This window comes from Aquarana catesbeiana, linkage group LG02 (assembly GCF_042186555.1).
Source record: "Aquarana catesbeiana isolate 2022-GZ linkage group LG02, ASM4218655v1, whole genome shotgun sequence".
Classification (NCBI taxonomy): Eukaryota; Metazoa; Chordata; class Amphibia; order Anura; family Ranidae; genus Aquarana; species Aquarana catesbeiana.
Window position 1 is genome coordinate 772,354,387 of NC_133325.1, and position 23,487 is coordinate 772,377,873.

The window sequence follows — 23,487 nt, forward strand, 5'->3', positions numbered from 1 at the left end:
GCCCGTGTGCAGTGACCACTCTGCACCCATGGATGATACACCACTGCTTGATGTGCTGATGGGATTTCTTCACTCTCTTTAAGGCTGGGTTCACACTGCCGTACAGATCGGCTCACAGCAGGGGTCCCTGTTCACCGTTTCAGGTCCGATTTCGGTCCGAATGTTTGGCTGAATCCAGACCTGAAACAGACCAGAAGACACACAAGACTCCTGTGCAATTCGCTCCAGAACCATTGAGAGCTGGTCACAATCTCCTGACATGCAAATTGGATACAATTTGCAATAGTGTGAACCCAGTTTAAAGCGGTTGTATTCACTTGGTGATTTTTACCTAAAGGTAAGCCTATAATAAGGCTTACCTGTGGGTAAAAAGAATGTCTCTTAAATCTGCACGGTTTAGGAGAACTGGACCCTGCATGCAGCCGCTGTCAGCGGCACATGCGCTCTGCAGGTCCGGCGGCCTGTGTCAGAACAGAGGGCTCCCGCGCATGCGCGGGAGCGACGTCATCACGGCTCCGACCACTCACAGCGCCAGAGCCAGCGATCCTTGAAGAAACGCTGAGGGAACATGTCAGGTCCCTCAGCAGTGAATGGGTGAGCTGCGGGAGCTTCGTTCTAAGGTAAGTATTTCAAGGCATACTAGCACTTTATACTATTGAATTGCAGGGTTTTTTTGTGGGTTTTTTTCACGGTTTACTACCGCTTTAAAGGAACAGTATTAAGTAACTGAAATAATAATAATATTGCTTGGCTTGGACACTGTTTGGGCATTTATACCCGGGTTCAGAGGGACTTACGTTTGCGAAATCCAACAGAGGATTTGGGCCCCGACGCATAAAGCAGTGGGAGGGAGTTTGCCTGAGATTATCGGACCTCTATTTTTGCATTGCCCCTTAGTATAGGGATTAGAGGTAAAGTGATTACTCCACTTGTTACTTACTGAGTCACACATTATTTTGTAACTGTTTCCGTATACTTGGTAAAGTGTTTATTATTGCTTTTCCGTCTTTTGACTGTTGATTTATTGTTACAATATATATTTACCTTTCAGTCTTGATGTTTCAGAGGGGGTGTCATTTACATCTGAAGGACGCAAACATCAGCAGCTCCTTTGAGGGTAAGCACTACACTGGTGTAAGGAAAGCTTTAGATACTCCAGGGACCAACTTCAAAGTCCAAATGTTGCTTTGCCACACAAGGCTCACTTTTAGGAATTATTTAATCTCTTTTGGTAGCCCAAAGCTCTGTCCATGCATTGCAAAATAGTTAATGGAAGCAATTCTCGGGAAAATTGTTTTTAATAACTGACTAGCATCAGTCAGTGCCGTTTTACAGGTAAAACTTACAAAACTAATTTTGTATGTTAAGACATACCTGATTGTCTTTTGGTTCCAGTAGACAATACACAGGGCAGTGAATAGAAGGATGGCGAAGCCTACAAGGATCCAGATCAAATCCCTGGTTTTATCTGTAAAGAAACAAAAACATTGATTGACACATGATAATGGATAAAGTCAAAGTTGGGAAACTCAAGACTCAAGTGCCACTGGACCCAGCTGTTATGTGCAACCATGTATCTATTATCCACTCACTCTACTGCTACTGGATGTCTTCTTACTTCCCACCATAAGCATCTGTGGAAAGAGCTGGAGAGTAATCCAGTGCTCTCAGCAGTAATGAATGGCAGGAGGCAAAAAATAATCACTGTTTAGACTCTGGGGGGGGGTTGATTTACTAAGAATAAGGTGAAGCAATAGACATTAGACTCTGAATTGCAACCAATTAAAACAATTAAGACCTCACTGTGGTGAATGGAGAAGTGCCATCAAATAAGTGACCGCCTATTAGTAAATGTAGAATCGCCATAATTGTGCTGACATAGTAGAAAATGCTAAAAATCCCTAGAGGGCACAGGAGTGCAGGATTTAGCCAAGATGCCATTTGTTGCCATTTGTTTGTGTGTAAAAAGAAACAATTGGCAAGTGTGATTGGCTGCTTTTGATGCTAATAATATTAATTATCTTACCTGTTTTGTAGTGTTTTTATGTGCATGGTGTAGCAGGGATTCGGGACACTGACTAGGGACAGTATGTTAACCACTTCAGCCCCGAAAGGTTTTACCCCCTTCCTGACCAGAGCACTTTTTACAATTTGGCACTGCGCCGCTTTAACTGCTAATTGCGCGGTCATGCAATGCTGTACCCAAACGAAATTTGCGTCCTTTTCTTCCCACAAATAGAGCTTTCTTTTGATGGTATTTGATCAGCTCTGCCGTTTTTTATTTTTTGCGCTATACACGGAAAAAGACCGAAAATTTTGAAAAAAATGATATTTTCTACTTTTTGTTCTAAAAAAAATCCAATAAACTCAATTTTAGCCATACATTTAGGCCAAAATGTATTTGGCCACATGTCTTTGGTAAAAAAAATGTCAATAAGTGTATATTTATTGGTTTGCGCAAAAGTTATAGCGCCTACAAACTAGGGTACATTTTCTGGAATTTACACAGCCTTTAATTTATGACTGCCTATGTCGTTTCTTGAGGTGCTAAAATGGCAGGGCAGTACAAAACCCCCACAAATGACCCCATTTTGGAAAGTAGACACCCCAAGGAAATTGCTGAGAGGCATGTTGAGCCCATTGAATATTAATTTTTTTTGTCCCAAGTGATTGAATAATGACAAAAAAAAAAAAAAAAATTACAAAAAGTTGTCACTAAATGATATATTGCTCACACAGGCCATGGGCATATGTGGAATTGCACCCCAAAATACATTTAGCTGCTTCTCCTGAGTATGGGGATACCTCATGTGTGGGACTTTTTGGGAGCCTAGCCGCGTACGGGGCCCCGAAAACCAATCACTGCCTTCAGGAATTCTAAGGGCGTACATTTTTGATTTTACTCCTCACTACCTATCACAGTTTTGAAGGCCATAAAATGCCAAGATGGCATAAAACCCCCCCAAATGACCCCATTTTGGAAAGTAGACACCCCACGCTATTTGCTTTGAGGCATGTTGAGTCCATGGAATGTTTTATATTTTGACACAAGTTGCGGGAAAGTGACAAATTTTTTTTTTTTTTTTTTGCACAAAGTTGTCACTAAATGATATATTGCTCACACAGGCCATGGGCGTATGTGGAATTGCACCCCAAAATACATTTAGCTGCTTCTCCTGAGTATGGGGATACCACATGTGTGGCACTTTTTGGGAGCCTAGCCGCGTACGGGGCCCTGAAAACCAATCACCGCCTTCAGGATTTCTAAGGGTGAAAATTTTTGATTTCACTCTTCACTGCCTATCACAGTTTCGGAGGCCATGGAATGCCCAGGTGGCACAAACCCCCCCCCCCAAATGACCCCATTTTGGAAAGTAGACACCCCAAGCTATTTGCTGAGAGGCATGGTGAGTATTTTGCAGCTCTCATTTGTTTTTGAAAATAAAGAAAGACGAGAAAAACATTTTTTTTTTTCTTTTTTCAATTTTTAAAACTTTGTGACAAAAAGTAAGGTCTGCAAAATACTCACTATACCTCTCAGCAAATAGCTTGGGGTGTCTACTTTCCAAAATGGGGTCATTTGGGTTTTTTTTTGCCACCTGGGCATTCCATGGCCTCCAAAACTGTGATAGGCAGTGAAGAGTGAAATCAAAAATTTACGGCCTTAGAAAGCCTGAAGGCGGTGCTTGGTTTTCGGGGTTCCGTACGCGGATAGGCTCCCAAAAAGTCTCACACATGTGGTATCCCCGTACTCAGGAGAAGCAACAGAATGTATTTTGGGGTGTAATTTCACATATATGCCCATGGCATGTTTGAGCAATATATCATTTAGTGACAACTTTGCGCAAAAAAAAAAATTAAAAAAAATTGTCTCTTTCCCGCAACTTGTGTCACAATATAAAATATTCCATGGACTCGACATGCCTCTCAGCAAATAGCTTGGGGTGTCTACTTTCCAAAATGGGGTCATTTGGGGGGGTTTTGAACTGTCCTGGCATTTTATGCACAACATCTAGAAGCTTATGTCACATATCACCCACTCTTCTAACCACTTGAAGACAAAGCCCTTTCTGACACTTTTTGATTACATAAAAAAATATTTTTTTTTTGCAAGAAAATTACTTTGAATTACTTTGAACCCCCAAACATTATATATTTTCTTTAAAGCAAATGCCCTACAGATTAAAATGGTGGGTGTTTCATTTTTTTTTTCACACAAGATTTTTCAAACGCATTTTTTGGGGAAAAAACACACTTTTTTAAATTTTAATGCACTAAAACACATTATATTGCCCAAATGTTTGATGACATAAAAAAGATGATCTTAGGCCGAGTACATGGATACTAAACATGACATGCTTTAAAATTGCGCACAAACGTGCAGTGGCGACAAACTAAATACATTTTTAAAAGCCTTTAAAAGCCTTTACAGGTTACTACTTTAGATTTACAGAGGTCTACTGCTAAAATTACTGCCCTCGATCTGACCTTCGCGGTGATACCTCACATGCATGGTGCAATTGCTTTTTACATTTGACGCCAGACCGACGCTTGCGTTCGCCTTAGCGCGAGAGCAGGGGGGACAGGGGTGCTTTTTTTTTTTTTCTTTATTATTATTTTTTTTTTATCTTATTTTTAAACTGTTCCTTTCATTTTTTTTTTTTTTAAATCATTTTTATTGTTATCTCACGGAATGTAAATATCCCCTATGATAGCAATAGGTAGTGACAGGTACTCTTTTTTGAAAAAATTGGGATCTATTAGACCCTAGATTTCTCCTCTGCCCTCAAAGCATCTGACCACACCAAGATTGGTGTGATAAAATGCTTTCCCAATTTCCCAATGGCGCTGTTTACATCAGGCAAAATATAAGTCATAAAATGCTCGTAGCTTCCGGTTTCTTAGGCCATAGAGATGTTTGGAGCCATTCTGGTCTCTGATCAGCTCTATGGTCAGCTGGCTGAATCACCGGCTGCCGGTGGCAGCGGGACACTACTTGTGCTTGCCACCTCACCAGCTTGAACTGCACTTATGGGACTCGCCACGTCACCAAGTGTTACTGCAGTGCGGGTTTGACTACGACCGGGGTGTACTAGGCCGCTGGTGCTTGCCAGTTCACCAAAACGCTACCAAAAAAACTGTTAGCGATCGCAGGGATCAGGCCTGACTCTGCGAACACTGCAGTTATGCGTTTAGTGTTTTGTAAGTGACAGTTATCGATCGATACTGCACTTGGGTGGGCTGGGCTGGGCCGGGCGGAGGGGCAAAACGCAGGTGCTAGCAGGTATCTGGGCTGATCCCACTAACACTGCGTGTTTGGGAACCCTAAACTGCTGGGGACGCCAGTATAGATCTGATCGGATCAGATATTGATCCGTTCAGATACTATACCACTAAGGGAGGTGTACGGTGCGTGCATGGGTGTTAGCGGTACTGGCGCTAACCTGATGCTGCCTGGGGCTGGAGCTTGCCAGTTCACCAAAACGCTACCAAAAAACTGTTAGCGATCGCAGGGATCAGGCCTGACTCTGCGAACGCTGCAGTTATGCGTTTAGTGTTTTGTAAGTGACAGTGATTGATCGATACTGCACTTGGGTGGGCTGGGCTGGGCCGGGCGGAGGGGAAAAACGCAGGTGCTAGCGGGTATCTGGGCTGATCCGCTAACACTGCCTTTTTGGGAACCCTAAACTGCTGGGGACGCTAGTATAGATCTGATCGGATCAGATATTGATCCGTTCAGATACTATACCACTAAGGGAGGCGTATGCTGCGTGCGTGGGTGTTAGCGGTACTGGCGCTAATCTGACGCTGCCTGGGGCGACGCATATCACCGCCGGGCGATCAGGGTGCTAAACCTTAATTCGGTAATAAACGGCGGGTGCCCTGACACTATAAAAAATAAACGAACTAACCAGTGTCACCCGTAACACTTATACGGTAATCAGGGGTGAAAGGGTTAACTAGGGGGCAATCAAGGGGTTAAAACATTTATTAGATAGTATATGGGGGTCCCTGACGCTATAAAACGCTGACGGCGAACCTAAATATTTACGTCCCTAACTAGCGTCACCAGCGACACTAATACAGTGATCAGAAAAATGATCGCTTAGTGACACTGGTGACGGGGGGTGATCAAGGGGTTAAAACTTTATTAGGGGGGGTTAGGGGGGTACCCTAGACCTACAGGGGGCTAACCCTAACTGCCCTAACACAGTAACTGTCACAAACTGACACCATGCAGTAATCAGAAAAAAAAAAAAAAATACTGCTTGGTGTCAGTTTGTGACGGGGGGGGGGGTGATTGGGGGGGATCGGGGGGGGCGATCGGGGGGGGGGTCGGGGGTGTAAAGTATGCCTGGCATGTTCTACTGTGTGTGTGTGTGTTGTGCACTCACATGTCTTCTCTCCTCGGCGCTGGAACGGAAACTGCCAAGCCGAGGAGAGATGACATCACATCCTCTGCCTGTGTGAAACTACACACAGGCAGAGGAGGATTCCCATTGGCTGGGAGCGATAGCGAGGGGGGGGCCACGATCGGATGGTCTCCCCCTCGCCTCCCAACGCTCCCAGTGAAATGCCGACCGCCGCTGGCACCGGGGGGGTCCGATCGGACCCCCCGCCCGCGGGAGGCAGATCACGTATGGGTACGTGATTCTGCCTGCCCGTGCCATTCTGCCACAGTATATCTGCGTTAGGCGGTCGGCAAGTGGTTAAAAATGGGGGGAAAAAATAGAGCTCCTTACCATCACCCCCTGGCTCAAACAATTTCTATGAGCCACATATTTAAGTTTAAATATAAATGTAGCAGAGTCCCGGGCTCCCAGAGACCTAATGGTGACCTCCAGAGTTAGGGAGAGCTGACATTCTTTTTTGTAAAGTGGGTTACCAGGCATGGTGGGTGTGATGCATGATGAAATGATGGGCGCCAGTCACTTTTTGAATGCAAAGAGATTTATTGTCTCTTAACAAGAACTGTGGGAGTGCGAGTTAGGGCCAGGACACCCTTAGGTAGATGCAAAGTTAATTGTCAGACCCCGAAACACTATAGGAAGACAGCTATACAGAGAAAGGCCTCCAGCCGGATGCCACGAATGTAGAGGTAGGACCTCTGTCTCCTATAGCACTGAACTTGTAACAGTAGTAGTACATAAGTCTTGGTAACGCAGAACAGTCTGGTTCTTATCTCACAGTATCCCAGTATAGGTCTTCAATTGCTGAGCTCCCACTCTCACTAGACCTTCAGATCTCAATTGTTACCGGATCTCCTGAGCTCTTCCACAGCTATCCCGCTGTGTCCTCCTCAAGCGTCCCCCTGCTAACCTGCTGGGCCCCTGGCTTGGCACTAGCTGAAGCTTTCCCACTTCTTCACTGCCCCCGGCTGATGAGAAGACTGCTCTGGTACTTACTCGAGCTTACTCACTGAAGTCTCCGGTAATAAGGTGGAAGCTCCCTTAGTGACGACTGGTTCCCCTTTACCTCCAAAGACAACTGGTTCCCCGTCCGGCTCTTGGACTCCAATCCTGCAGTCCCAACCCTATGCTGTTTCTCCTGCTCCTGGATAGGCCTCAGGCAGCCCAGCAGCCAGGTGCCCCCAGGATAGGCCTCAGGCTTCCGGCCTAGCAGCACAGGGCGACATAACACACGTTCACTTGGACAGCCATCCAGGTGGCACAGGACCCTGATCACCTGTTTTCACCCAAATAAATAGGCTCTCCCAGCAGGCCAAGGGACTAAAAAAACCCTTGTCTATTGGCTGAGACACCCCATCCATTTATGGTCTGTCCTTGCTATGCCCTTGTCTAGCTAATGTCCCTCTACCCTATACAAGTTCTCCAAAAAGAAAAACAACACCCCTAGACTGGTTATTGAGGAAAAGTACTGTATGGCTGAGATTGTGTGCCTGGCTGTGGGGCAATTCACTGGGGAAGAACCTCCTATGGGTGTAAGTGCTACAGCAGCAACCTCTTATTGCCGAAAAAGTTTGTATTCCACTACGGTGGAAAGATCCTTGCGCACCATCGATTGCTATGTGGAGACTAAATGTAGAAGACATAAGAAGAATGGAGGATCTTGCCTAATTCTCAAAAAACAAAAACAAAAAAAAACAAGCATGAAACCTCTTATAACCCTGGTCTTACCGAAGGGAATGTCACTTTTCAGATGAAGGTAAAACTCTGATGTCCAAAATGTCCTGATTTCAGTCTGATCCTACTTCCATGTGTCCATGCTTCCCAAACCCTACCTTCCACCTTGCTTTTCCTATTTAGTCTTAGTACCTCCTTCTCCGATCCCCACTCCTTTCCGCTACTTACCTTACACCATTGCTCTCCCACAAACCCATCCCCCCATCCTATCTTTGCTTTCCATTACCTCTTGTCCTACTATACTTCCTTGCACACCCCCCACCCCAACCATTGGCTTGGAGAACATTTAATCCTCTAGCCCTGCTTATGTCAGTAGACCTGTACTGAAGGGAATTTTTTCTTTACATAAACAATTGGTTAGTTGTATTTTGCCCTCAGGAATAACCACTTGACCTCTGGAAGGTTTTACCCCCTTCATGACCAGGGCATTTTTTGCTTTTCAGCACTATGCTATTTTAGCTAGCAAATGCTCAGTCATGCAACACAGTACCCAAATTACTTTTATATCATTTTATTTTCACACAAATACAGCTTTCTTCTGGTGGTATTTGATCACCACTGGATTTTTTTAATTTTTTATTATATATATGAAAAAGGACCAAACATTTTGAAAAAAAAAACTTTCTAATTTCTGTTATAATACATAGTATATTTTAACCACTTAAGGACCGAGCCTCTTTCTGAGATTTGTTGTTTACAGGTTAAAAACATTTTTTTTTGCTAGAAAATCACTTAGAACCCCCAAACATTATACATTTTTTTTCGAACACCCTAGAGAATAAAATGGCAGTCGTTGCAATACTTTCTGCCACACCGTATTTGCGCAGCGGTCTTACAAGCGCACTTTTTTTTGGAAAAAATGCACTTTTTAAAATTAAAAAATAAGACAACAGTAAAGTTAGCCCAATTTTTTTTATATTGTGAAAGATAATGTTACGCCGAGTAAATTGATACCCAACATGTCACGCTTCAAAATTGCGTCCGCTCGTGGAATGGCGACAAACTTTTACCTTTAAAAATCTCCATAGGCAACGTTTAAAAAATTCTACAGGTTGCATGTTTTGAGTTACAGAGGAGATCTAGGGCTAGAATTATTGCTCTCACTCTACTGATCGTGGCGATACCTCACGTGTGTGGTTTGAACACCGTTTTCATATGCGGGCACTACTCAAGTATGCGTTCGCACGCAAGCTCGGTGGGACGGGGCGCCTTTAAATTTTTTTTTTTCCTTACTTATTTTACCTTTTAGTTTTTATTTTTACATTGTTCTTTAAAAAAAAAATTGTATCACTTTTATTCCTATTACAAGGAATGTAAACATCCCTTGTAATAGAAAAAAGCATGACAGGACCTCTTAAATATGAGATATGGGGTCAAAAAGACCTCAGATCTCATATTTACACTAAAATGCAATAAAAAAAAATTGTCATTTGGAAAAAAAAAAAAAGGCCCTTTAAGAGCTATGACGTTGTGACGTCTCTTTCCCCCTGCAATGGTATGGAGATGGGTGGGGGCCATCTTCCCCTCACTCGTCTCCATACCCAGGAAGGACAAGCATCCGATCACCTCCGCTGCTACCGACGGCTCTGGCAAGCGACAGAGGGCAGCGGAGGGCAATGAAAAGCAGCTATGATGCTGTACTGGTAATGGTGGTGATCAGCGACTTATAGTGTGACAATGACAGTGTGGCGGGAAATCTGGTGCTAACAGACACTGTCTGAAAGGGTCATTGACTGACTAACTGACACTGATGTCTCTAGTGACACTAATACAGTGATTACTGATAATACTGTACACTGTATGCTGTACTAATGACACTGGCCGGGAAAGGGTTAACATCAGGGGGCTAACTGTGTGCCTAACAAGTGTAATCTGTGTAATGTGCACTGCTTTTACGTAGTAATCTGGCTTCTTTTCTCCCTACTATTCAAGGAGAGGAAACAGCCAGATCGCCGTTCTCTGTAAACAGAGTTCTGTGTGCTTGTACACACAGAACTCTGTGTGTGATTGGACATAGCCAATCGGTAGGTTCCAGACGAAACCATTGGCTGAAATCTGCTGCCAAATTCGTGCTGTGTCCAATCCCCACACGGGTCAGCATGTGTGCCCCAAACCTGGAAGACAGGTGACAACGAACAGGTACATTGTCTGGCCTGACTATGCCGCCCGTCCGAAGCAAATCTACTATGGGTGGCTGCTAAGTTGTTAAATCAAAAATTTTGCTAGGCCACTGTGTAATACAAATTACATAAAGAAATTTCTCAAACAAAATATGTTTAAAAAATAAAAAGACAAATAAAATAAAATGATACAAAAAAAGTTTTTGGGTTTAAAGTTCAGCAATAAAGTGTCAGAAACAACCATTCACCTTTTAGATGTTGACTAATTATAATTCTCCCAATGCAGGCACCAACACCACCACCCAACACCAATACCACCACCGAATACCAACACCATCAGACTGGACACTGACTAAGTTCTCTGCTACAGCCCATACAGCATGATCACATAAACCAGCCATGGTATCAATAGACAGCTTCAGTATGGCATCTGCAGTGCACCCAAGGACCCTCTGCTCTCCAATAGTGATATCTAGGGATGAGCCGAACACCCCCCCCCGGTTCGGTTCGCACCAGAACCTGCGAACGGACCGAAAATTCGCACGAACGTTAGAACCCCATTGACATCTATGGGACTCTAACGTTCGAAATCGAAAGTGCTCATTTTAAAGGCTAATTTGCATGGTATTGTCCTAAAAAGGGTTTAGGGACCCGGGTCCTGCCCCAGGGGACATGTATCAATGCAAAAAAAACTTTTAAAAACGGACGTTTTTTCGGGAGCAATGATTTTAATGATGCTTAAAGTAAAAAAAAAAAAGTGAAATATTTCTTTAAATATTGTACCTGGGGGGTGTCTATAGTATGCCTGTAAAGTGGCACGTGTTTCCCGTGCTTAGAACAGTCCCTGCACAAAATGTCATTTTTAAAGGAAAAAAAGTCCTTTAAAACTGCTTGCGGCTTTAATGTAATGTCGGGTCCTGGCAATATGTATGAAAATCAGTGAGACAAACGGCATGGGTACCCCCCAGTCCATTACCAGGCCCTTTGGGTCTTGTATGGATATTAAGGGGAACCCCGCACCCAAATTAAAATAGGGAAAGGTGTGGGGCCACCAGGCCATATATACTCTGAACAGCAGTATACAAGACAGGGACTGTAGGTTTGTTGTTAAGTAGAATCTGTTTGTAATTTTGAACGGGTACATTTTTAACGTGTTTAGCTCCAGCCAAAAAATCTTTTTTAAAGCGGAGCGCCACCTAAAAAAAAATTTTTAAAAGTCAGCAGCTACAAATACTGCAGCTGCTGACTTTTAAAACACGGACACTTACCTGTCCAGGGCGCCCGCGATGTCGGCACCCGAGGCCGAAGCGTCTCTCCGTCCTCGGGTGCTGCCGCCTCCATCTTCGGTAAGGGAATCAGGAAGCGAAGCCGTACGGCTTCACTTCCCGGTTCCCTACTGCGCATGCGCGAGTCGCGCAGCGCAATCCGGATGGTCCCTGCTGCCTCTGGGACCCGTGTGTTTCCCAGCAGGCAGCGGGGAGGGAGCAGGAAGTGGCGTAAATACCCGCAGATTCTGCGGGTGTCTATGCCGGAAGTGGGTACAGATACCTGTAATATACAGGTATCTGTACCCCCCTCCCCCCTGAAAGGTGCCAACTGTGTCACCGGAGGGGGGGAGGAATCTAATGAGTGGAAGTTCCACTTTTGGGTGGAACTCCACTTTAAGCTTTTTGGAAAACATAGGGAAGGGTTATCACCCCTGTGACATTTGTTTTGCTGTCTGTCCTCCTCTTCAGAAGATTTCACCTCACTTTTTGTCCCAATGACAAATATTTTTTGAAAATTTGGGGTTTTTTGTGGAACAAGGATTGGAAAGCATCAGTGGAAAGGAGAAATGTTTTTCCTATATTAACTCTTACAGGAGAGAATTTCCCTTACTAGGGGTAGATTTCATCTCACTTCCTGTTGTCTCCTTCCGTTTGCAAGTAGGAGTTGTTTGTAAGTTGGATGTTTGAAAGTAGGGGCCTGCCCTATATACTCAGCAGAAATTTGGGCCTTAGGTGTTGTTGTGGCCACAACACTGTAATGCCCCGTACACACGGTCGGATTTTCCGATGGAAAATGTCCGATCGGAGCGTGTTGTCGAAAATTCCGACCGTGTGTGGGCTCCATCGGACATTTTCCATCAGATTTTCCGACACACAAAGTTGGAGAGCAGGAGATAAAATTTTCCGACAACAAAATCCGTTGTCAGAAATTCCGATCGTGTGTACACAAATCCGGCGGACAAAGTGCTTCGCATGCTCAGACTAAATAAAGAGATGAAAGCTATTGGCCACTGCCCCGTTTATAGTCCCGACGTACGTGTTTTACGTCACCGCGTTTAGAACGATCAGATTTTCCGACAACTTTGTGCGACCGTGTGTAGACAAAACAAGTTTGAGCCAACATCCGTCGGAAAAAATCCTAGGATATTGTTTTCGGAATGTCCGAACAAAGTCCGACCGTGTGTACGCCCTATAAGCCCTCACAGGGCCCTGCTGTGAAATATTAGTTAAAGAATTGTAATTACATGCCCCTGTTGAAGGGGCAGAAAAATTGGGCCTTTGGTGGTGGTGGTGGTGCTGGTGCTTGTACACACAGAACTCTGTGTGTGATTGGACATAGCCAATCGGTAGGTTCCAGACGAAACCATTGGCTGAAATCTGCTGCCAAATTTGTGCTGTGTCCAATCCCCGCACAGGTCAGCATGCGTGCCCCAAACCTGGAAGACAGGTGCTGGTGCCACAACACTGTAAGTCCTCACTCGCTCTTGGTGGCGCATAAATGGGCCCTGCTGTGAAATATTAGATCAAGAATTGTAATTACATGCCCCTGTTGAACAAGGGCAGAAAAATTGGGCCTTTGGTGGTGGTGCTGGTGCCACAACACTGTAATGCCCCGTACACACAGTCGGACATTGATCGGACATTCCGACAACAAAATCCTAGGATTTTTTCCAACGGATGTTGGTTCAAACTTGTCTTGCATACACACGGTCACACAAAGTTGTCAGAAAATCCGATCATTCTGAACGCAGTGACGTAAAAAACGTACGTCTGGACTATAAACGGGGCAGTAGCCAATAGCTTTCATCTCTTTATTTATTCTGAGCATGCGTGGCACTTTGTGAGTCGGATTTGTGTACACACGATCGGAAATTCCGACAACGGATTTTGTTGTCGGAAAATTTTATAGCCTGCTCTCAAACTTTGTGTGTCGGAAAATCTGATGGAAAATGTGTGATGGAGCCTACACATGGTCGGAATTTCCGACAACAAGGTCCTATCACACATTTTCCGTCGGAAAATCTGACCGTGTGTACGGGGCATAAGTCCTCACTCGCTCTTGGTGGGTGCAGAAATGGGCCCTGCTGTGAAATATTAGATCAAGAATTGTAATTACATGCCCCTGTTGAACAGGGGCTGAAAAATTAGGCCTTAGGCACTGGTGCTGGTGCCACAACACTGCAACCCCTCACAGATACTCTAGTTGGAATGCAGAAACGAGCCCTGCTGCAAAGTATTGCATCAAAAATTGTAATTACACGCTCCTGTTAAACAGGTGCTGAAAAATTGGGCCTTAGGCACTGGTGCTGGTGCCACAACACTGCAACCCCTCACAGATACTCTAGTTGGAATGCAGAAACGAGCCCTGCTGCAAAGTATTGCATCAAAAATTGTAATTACACGCTCCTGTTAAACAGGTGCTGAAAAATTGGGCCTTAGGCACTGGTGGTGGCGCCCAGAACCAAAAATGTTCTTACAAGCTATCAGCGTGATCATTGAGGAGGAAGAGGTTAATTACTCAGGGATAGTCACTCAGCATCAGCATAGGCAGTCTTTGAAGGGATCTGAGATTTCAAAAAAAATTATTCGGTTACATCAGCATCAGGTGCTTGGTAGCTGGTGGTGATCCAAGACTGATTCATTTTTATGAAGGTCAGTTGATCGACCGAGTCGGTGGACAGACGCACCCTGTGATCGGTTACAAAGCCTCCAGCAGCACTGAATGTGCGCTCCGAAAGAACGCTGGATGCAGGACAGGCCAGTAGATCAATTGCATACTGTGCAAGCTCTGGCCAGTGATCCATCCTCAAGACCCAGTAACCCAGAGGATTTTTGGTGGGAAAGGTGTCCAAGTCAGATCTTGCCCCTAGGTATTCTGCACCATGTAAAACAGACGCTGGCGATGGTTGCTGGAACCGATCATACCTTGGGGCTGCGGACCAAAAAATTGTCTGAACGCATCGGTCAGACGGCCACCTTCTCCACCGCTCCTTCTTTGACTGACCAAAGCCTCAGCAACACGTTGTCCAGAAACAGGAGTTTGTAACCTCCCAGTCTCTGGGAACGCGTTGCACAGACCTTTCTGCAAGGCCTCCCGAAGATGTTTCATCCTCTGCTCCCTCTGCGATGGCAAGATAAGGTCCACAACCTTACCCTTGTAACGTGGATCAAGGAGGGTTGCCAGCCAGTATTGGTTCTTCTCCTTGATACCACGAATACGAGGATTCTTACACAGGCTTTGCAGGATCAGGGAGGCCATGCAGCGTAGGTTTGCTGAGGCACATGGGTCATTTGTCCCTGACGGAGGGCAGAGAGGAGGTTGGTGCCATTGTCGCAAACCACCATTCCTGCCTTAAGTTGGCGTGGCGTCAACCACCTCTGAACCTGCCCCTGCAGAGCTGACAGAACCTCTGCCCCAGTGTGGCTCCTGTCCCCCAAGCACACCAGCTCAAGCACCGCATGGCATCTTTTGGCCTGCGCACTTGCGTAGCCCCTTGAATGGCTACGGAGCACCGCTGGTTCCGAGGACAAAGCACAGGAAGAGGCCATAGAGGAAGAAGAAGAGGAGGGGGTGGAGGAGAGAGGTGTGTCACAATCATTAGTAGTGGCATTTTGGAGGCGTGGTGGCGGAACAACCTCCAACACTGCTGCACCTTGTCCTGCATCCTTCCTAGCTGCCAGCAGAGTCACCCAATGCGCCATGAAACTTAGGTAACGTCCCTGTCCATGCCTGCTGGACCATGAGTCAGCGGTAATATGCACCTTACCGCTGACCGCCCTGTCCAACGAGGCATGGACATTGCCTTTCACATGCTGGTAGAGAGCCAGAATCGCCTTCCGTGAGAAAAAGTGACGTTTGGGTACCTGCCACTGAGGAACCGCACATTCCACAAACTCACGGAAGGGGGCAGAGTCTACCAACTGAAAAGGCAGCAGTTGAAGTGCTAGCAATTTTGCCAAGCTAGCATTCAACCGCTGGGCATGTGGATGGCTGGGAGCAAACTTCTTTCGGCGGTGCAGCAGCTGGGGCAGGGAAATTTGACTGGTACAATCTGATGTCGGTGTACCGAAAGCAGATTGCCCACAAGTACTTGGCTGTGACACACCTAATTCTGCACCTTCATTCCTCTCAGTGCAGGTCTCAGAGAGGACTGAAGGTATAGTGGGGTTGGAGATCTCAGCTGATGAGAAGCAATACCGCGGTATTCGGCTGCTAGCGGTGCGGTTTTAATCCCCCGCTGGCGGCCGAAAAAGGGTTAAAACCCCTCGTATAGCGTGGCTGTGAGGGGGCGCCGAAGAGCCTCGGAAATACTGGGGGACAGCTCTGCTGAACTTGGAAAGCCTCGGAAACACTCAGGAACTGAGTATTTCCGAGTGTTTCTAAGTATTTCCGAGTGTTTCCGAACGGCTCCGAACCGTTCCGAGTGTCCCTCGGGCCAAATGCGGTACTGCACACCCCATTAGCTTGAATTCTGCTCGTTTTGCGAGACAACACTCGCAAACCGAGTCAGAATTTAAAAAAGAAAGTTGCTTGTCTTTCAAAATACTTGTTAACCGCGTTACTAGTAAACCAAGGTGAAGGGCAAAATCATCTACTGTAACACTTTTGGTCTTCAAATGTGGAGGAAGACGGCTGCCTAGGGGAATCTAACATACTTCACATACACTCACTGATTTTACCTGGTGCTGCAATAGACTGGCTCCAGAGATTCACAAATGTGGGATGAGACACAAGGCATGTCACGTTGTCTCCATTAGACTGGTATGTGCTGATCACTGTCCAAGTATCATCCAAATCTTTCATTTTGATTATGTTTTTATCATCTGAATGTGAGATCCAGGAGATCTCTGCAGCCGGGAATCCACCACTTGCTCTACATTCCGGAGATCCATCACTGTTTATAACCAGAGACGCAGAAGGCTGAGCTACATGAAAAAAATATTAATAAATATTTATTGATTACACTATTGGTGCTGTTAACAATGGTGTATATACAGAAAAATTCTGGCGCAAATAATGGAGTGGACCATCTTACTGCTACCAAAGGGGCTGAACTTCCCTTACTGCCCCCCCCCCCACAAACACACACACACACCCTTCCTCAGGTTAGAAGTGTTTCAGTCAATTCAAAGCAGACCTAACCCCATTAATTTAACCACTTGAGCCCCGGACCATTATGCTGCCTAAGGACCAGAGGTCTTTTTCCAATTTGGCACTGCGTCGCTTTAACTGCTAATTGCGCGGTCATGCAATGCTGTACCCAAACAAAATTTGCGTCCTTTTCTTCCCACAAATAGAGCTTTCTTTTGATGGTATTTGATCACCTCTGCGGTTTTTATTTTTTGCGCTAAAAAAGGAAAAAGACCGAAAATTTTGAAAAAAAATGATATTTTCTACTTTTTGTTATAAAAAAAATCCACTAAACTCAATTTTAGTCATACATTTAGGCCAAAATGTATTCGGCCACATGTCTTTGGTAAAAAAAATGTCAATAAGCATATATTTATTGGTTTGCGCAAAAGTTATAGCGTCTACAAACTAGGGTACATTTTCTGGAATTTACACAGCTTTTAGTTTATGACTGCCTATGTCATTTCTTGAGGTGCTAAAATGGCAGGGCAGTACAAAACCCCCCCAAGTGACCCCATTTTGGAAAGTAGACACCCCAAGGAAATTGCTGAGAGGCATGTTGAACCCATTGAATTTTTTTTTTTTTCCAAGTGATTGAATAATGACAAAAAAAAAATATATATATATATTTACAAAAAGTTGTCACTAAATGATATATTGCTCACACAGCAATACACACGCCATGGGCCTATGTGGAATTGCACCCTAAAATACATTCAGCTGCTTCTCTTGAGTATGGAGATACCACATGTGTGGGACTTTTTGGGAGCCTAGCCGCGTACGGGGCCCCGAAAACCAATCACCGCCTTCAGGATTTCTAAGGGCATAAATTTTTGATTTCACTCCTCACTACCTATCACAGTTTTGAAGGCCATAAAATACCCAGATGGCACAAACCCCCCCCCCCAAATGACCCAATTTTGGAAAGTAGACACCCCAAGCTATTTGCTGAGAGGCATGTTGAGTCCATGGAATATTTTATATTTTCACACAAGTTGCGGGAAAGTAACACTTTTTTTTTTGCACAAAGTTGTCACTAAATGATATATTGCTCAAACATGCCATGGGCATATGTGGGATTACACCCCAAAATACATTCTGCTGCTTCTCCTGAGTACGGGGATACCACATGTTTAGGACTTTTTGGGAGCCTAGCCGTGTACGGGGCCCCGAAAACCAAGCACCGCCTTCAGGATTTCTAAGGGCATACATTTTTGATTTCACTCCTCATGACCTATCACAGTTTTGAAGGCCATAAAATGCCAGGATGGCACAAAACCCCCCCAAATGACCCCATTTTGGAAAGTAGACACCCCAAGCTATTTGCTGAGAGGCATGTTGAGTCCATGGAATATTTTATTTTTTGACACAAGTTGCAGGAAAGTGACAATTTTATTTTATTTTTGCACAAAGTTGTCACTAAATGATATATTTCTCACACAGGCCATGGGCATGTGTGGAATTGCACCCCAAAATACATTTAGCTGCTTCTCCTGAGTATGGGGATACCACATGTGTGGGACTTTTTGGTAGCCTAGCCGCATACGGGGCCCCGAAAACCAAGCACCGCCTTCAGAATTTCTAAGGGAGTAAAGTTGTGATTTCACTCCTCACTACCTATCACAGTTTTGAAGGCCATAAAATGCCAAGATGGCACAAAACCCCCCCAAATGACCCCATTTTAGAAAGTAGACACCCCAAGCTATTTGCTGAGAGGCATGGTGAGTATTTTTCAGCTCTCATTTGTTTTTGAAAATGAAGAAAGACAAGAAAAATGTATTTTTTTTTCTTTTTTCAATTTTCAAAAGTTTGTGACAAAAAGTGAGGTCTGCAAAATACTCACTATACCTCTCAGCAAATAGCTTGGGGTGTCTATTTTCCAAAATGGGGTCATTTGGGGGGGGGGGGTTGTGCCATCTGGGCATTCCATGGCCTCCGAAGCTGTGATAGGCAGTGAAGAGTGAAATCAAAAATTTACGCCCTTAGAAAGCCTGAAGGCGGTGCTTGGTTTTCGGGGTCCTGTGCGTGGCTAGGCTCCCAAAAAGTCCCACACATGTGGTATCCCCATACTTAGGAGAAGCAACAGAATGTATTTTGGGGTGTAATTTCACATATTCCCATGGCATGTTTGAGCAATATATCATTTAGTGACAACTTTGTGCAAAAAAAAAAAAAAAAATTTGTCTCTTTCCCACAACTTGTGTCACAATATAAAATATTCCATGGACTCGACATGCCTCTCAGCAAATAGCTTGGGGTGTCTACTTTCCAAAATGGGGTCATTTGGGGGGGGGTTGAACTGTCCTGGCATTTTATGCACAACATTTAGAAGCTTATGTCACACATCACCCACTCTTCTAACCACTTGAAGACAAAGCCCTTTCTGACACTTTTTGATTACATGAAAAAATTATTTTTTTTTGCAAGAAAATTACTTTGAACCCCCAAACATTATATATTTTTTTAAAGCAAATGCCCTACAGATTAAAATGGTGGGTGTTTCATTTTTTTTTTCACACAGTATTTGCGCAGCGATTTTTCAAATGCATTTTTTGGGGAAAAAACACACTTTTTTAAATTTTAATGCACTAAAACACACTATATTGCCCAAATGTTTGATGAAATAAAAAAGATGATCTTAGGCCGAGTACATGGATACCAAACATGACATGCTTTAAAATTGCGCACAAACGTGCAGGGGCGACAAACTAAATACATTTTTAAAAGCCTTTAAAAGCCTTTACAGGTTACCACTTTAGATTTGCAGAGGAGGTCTACTGCCAAAATTACTGCCCTCGATCTGACCTTCGTGGTGATACCTCACATGCATGGTGCAATTGCTGTTTACATTTGACGCCAGACCGACGCTTGCGTTCGCCTTTGCTCGAGAGCAGGGGGGGACAGGGGTGCTTTTTTTTTTTTCTTTATTATTTTTTTTGCTTTTTTATCTTATTTTTAAACTGTTCCTTTCATTTTTATTTTTTTAATTAATTTTATTGTTATCTCAGGGAATGTAAATATCCCCTATGATAGCAATAGGTAGTGACAGGTACTCTTTTTTTTAAAAATTGGGCTCTATTAGACCCTAGATCTCTCCTCTGCCCTCAAAGCATCTGACCACACCAAGATCGGTGTGATAAAATGCTTTCCCAATTTTCCAATGGCGCTGTTTACATCCGGCGAAATCTAAGTCATGAAATGCTCGTAGCTTCCGGTTTCTTAGGCCATAGAGATGTTTGGAGCCATTCTGGTCTCTGATCAGCTCTATGGTCAGCTGGCTGAATCACCGGCTGCATTTTCAGGTTCCCTGTTGGGACAGGAGAGCCAGAGAAAAACATGGAAGACGGTGGGGGTGGGCATTCCCTCCCACTGCTTGCAAAAGCAGTCTGGAGGCTAATTAGCCGCTAGGATTGCTTTTACATGAAAGCCGACCGCTGGCTGAAAAGAATGATACCAAGATGATACCTAAACCTGCAGGCATCATTCTGGTATAACCACTCAAAGTCCAGCAACATACCAGTACGTTGCTGGTCCTTGTTGGGCATATATTGTAAACTTTTTTTTCATGCAGCCTGTGGGCTGAACGAAAAAAAGATATTGATCGGTGGGTATGCCCACCATTAGAATACCTCCCTTCATCCACCCACTTCTAATGATGGGCATACATGCACCATTTATATATGCCGAAGCATGGGGGCATCCTCCCGCAAAAGGCAGGAGCAAATCGCTCCTCCACCCACTGCTGCCCCCACGCTTCGGCATATATGCTGAAGTATGTAACTGTGGTGGTGAAATCACCTCCGACAGCGCTGGAGTCACAGCTTTATATATCGTGGGAGCAAACGCTGTTGCTGTCAAGATAAATAAATCCGCGCTGCAACTGAATGGCGTACCTGCTAAGCAAATGATGGTTAACAATAAAACAAAGTAACATTACAGTATAACAGTAAGACTTACCATACCTGCAAAGCAAATACAAAAAAAAACATAGTAAAAAATAAAACATTTAACGCAACCTGTGCCTAAAATATATATATGCCGAAGCATGGGGGCATCCTCCCGCAAAAGGCAGGAGCAAATCGCTCCTCCACCCACTGCTGCCCCCACGCTTCGGCATATATGCTGAAGTATGTAACTGTGGTGGTGAAATCACCTCCGACAGCGATGGAGTCACGGCTTTATATATCGTGGGAGCAAACGCTGTTGCTGTCAAGATAAATAAATCCGCGCTGCAACTGAATGGCGTACCTGAAAACAATAAAATGGTTACCAACAAAACACAGTAAACAGTAAAGTATAAAAAAATTGCATATCTGAAAAGCAAACATGGTAAAACATAATAACAATAAAACATTGCAGAATAGAATAGAGTAAAAAAGAACAGAACAATAGAGAGAGAATAGAGAGAGAGAACAATAAAACAAGAACTATTTTTGGTTTTTTTATTTTATATTTTTTTTGTGTTTTTATTTTTTTTTTTTACATTTTTTTTAGTAACTTTTAACTTTTGTAACTGGTTCCAGGTTTGGGTCTCTCAAAATGCAATGGCATCTTGGGAGACCCTGTGAAAGTGTGTCCTAGTCTGTGCAGTGCTGAACCCTACGCTAATACTCAACTAGTGTATGGTAGCGTTCAAAGCATTCACCCATGCAAAGACCAGGATTGCCAGGACAGGAGGGACAATAACACCGGGTGTCACACCTAAATCAGCGCTTGCTGCAGACACGACATCTTTTTTGGGGGGCTCGTTGGGTAGGGGTACTCGGGAGGGCATAAAGAAAATGCCTCTCATGCAGCCGGCCTACTGCATTTGGATTGGGAAGGTGAGGTAGAGCACCGTCTGGAAACAGAAGGGCTCTGACGATCTCTTCCTGGAATTTAAGGAAGGATCCAGTCCGTCCTGAAGCTCTGTATAGCACCTGAGCGTTCAGCAAAGCCAATTGAAATAAATAAACAGACACTTTTTTGTACCAGCGTCTGGCCTTACGGGCAACTAGGTATGGCGCCAACAACTGGTCGTTGAGGTCCACCCCTCCCATATTAAGGTTATATTCGTGGACACAGAGGGGTTTCTCCACAACACCTGTCGCCGTAGTAATTTGGGTCGTCGTGTCTGCATGAAGGGAGGTGAGAACGAAAACATTCTTCTTATCCCTCCACTTCATAGCGAGCAAATTATTATACTTCAAGCAGGCTCTCTCCCCCAGCCTAAGACGGGAATCTACGAGCCGCTGGGGAAAGCCCCGGCGATTAGGTCGCACATGCTCCAATCTGATGATCAAACGAGTGACTAAAAAGTGGCACGCTCGTATAATAATTGTCCACGTACAAGTGGTACCCCTTTCCGAATAAGGGTGACACCAAGTCCCACACTATCTTGCCAGCGCTTCCTATGTAGTCAGGGCAGTTTGTCGGCTCTACGTGACTATCTTTGCCCTCGTAAACCATAAATCTACATGTATAGCCTGTGGCCCTGTCACAGAGCTTATACATCTTGACCCCGTATCTGGCACGCTTGCTGGGAAGGTACTGTTTGAATGACAAGCGGCCAGAAAATTTAATCAGGGACTCATCAACGCAGGGTAAACAAGTCTGCAAAACGTTGGTTGAAGTGGTTTACGAGGAGCCCGATTTTTGTAGAGCCGATCGTATGCAGGGTCTCCACGAGGACGACAGAGTTCATTGTCGTTGAAGTGCATGAACCGCAAAATCTGCTCGTATCGTGCCCTGGCCATGGAAGAGAGAACAAGGGCGAATGGTAAATTGGGTCAGTGGACCAATATGACCGCAACTTACTCTTTTTATTCAAGCCCATGAGGAGGGAAAGGCCCAGAAAGATCTTAAATTCGGAGACCGTAATTGGTCTCCAATCTCTGGCAAGGGAGGACTGGGGATTAGCGGCGATGTGTTGACCAGCGTATAAATTGCTTTGGTCCACAATAGATCTATAGAGATCTTCGGTGAAAAACAGTGAATAAAAATCCAGTGGCGTAAAGTCAACTGTTTCCACCTGAATTCCGGGTTGGTCAGTGAAAGGGGGAAGTACGGGTGCTGCAGAAGTGGTGGGTTCCCAATTCGGATTGGCGAATGCAGCAGGAAGGGCACTATGGGCATGACAGGGCCTGTCTTTGTCTTCTTGGTGGCAGCGGGACACTACTAGTGCTTGCCACCTCACCAGCTTGAACTGCACTTATGGGACTCGCCACGTCACCACGTGATACTGCAGTGCTGGATGTACGACCAGGGTGTACTAGGCCGCTGGTGCTTGCTAGTTCACCAGAAGGAATAGCGGCGCTAGTACTTCTCTGCTCCATACGAGGGTCCTGCGGTTCTTGCACTTCAAGGACAGAAGAAGTTCGGGGTCTGGTACGCCTGACCCTAGCAGGGACCACAACTCCGTCGTCAGAGCTATCTGTCATGGAGCCGCTGTCCTCTACAGGATCGTATTCTGAGCCTGAACTTGACAGATGAGTGACTTCCTCTTCACTATCTGTCATGCTCTGAAACTTGTAGGCCTCTTCACTAGTGTACCTTCGATTTGCCATTTTGGGCTCTAAATTTAGGGGTACACTAGTGAGACTCACAGGCAAAAAAGCTCCTGACTGTCAGCGACTGTATCAAAACGCTACCAAAAAACTGTTTGCGATCGCAGGGATCAGGCCTGACTCTGCGAACGCTGCAGTTATGTGTGCTTAGTGTTTTTTGTAAGTGTCAGTTATCGATCGATACTGCACTTGGGTGGGCTGGGCAGGGCTGGAACAAGGGGCAAAACGCAGGTGCTAGCAGGTATCTTGGCTGATCCCGCTAACACTGTGTTTATGGGA

General features: G+C 44.9%; 1 pseudogene; it reads right to left on the reverse strand.

Annotated features, from left to right (window-relative positions):
- Nucleotides 1-23,487, reverse strand: part of LOC141127735 (cell surface glycoprotein CD200 receptor 1-A-like) — an 88,989-nt pseudogene that overhangs the window by 28,386 nt on the left and 37,116 nt on the right.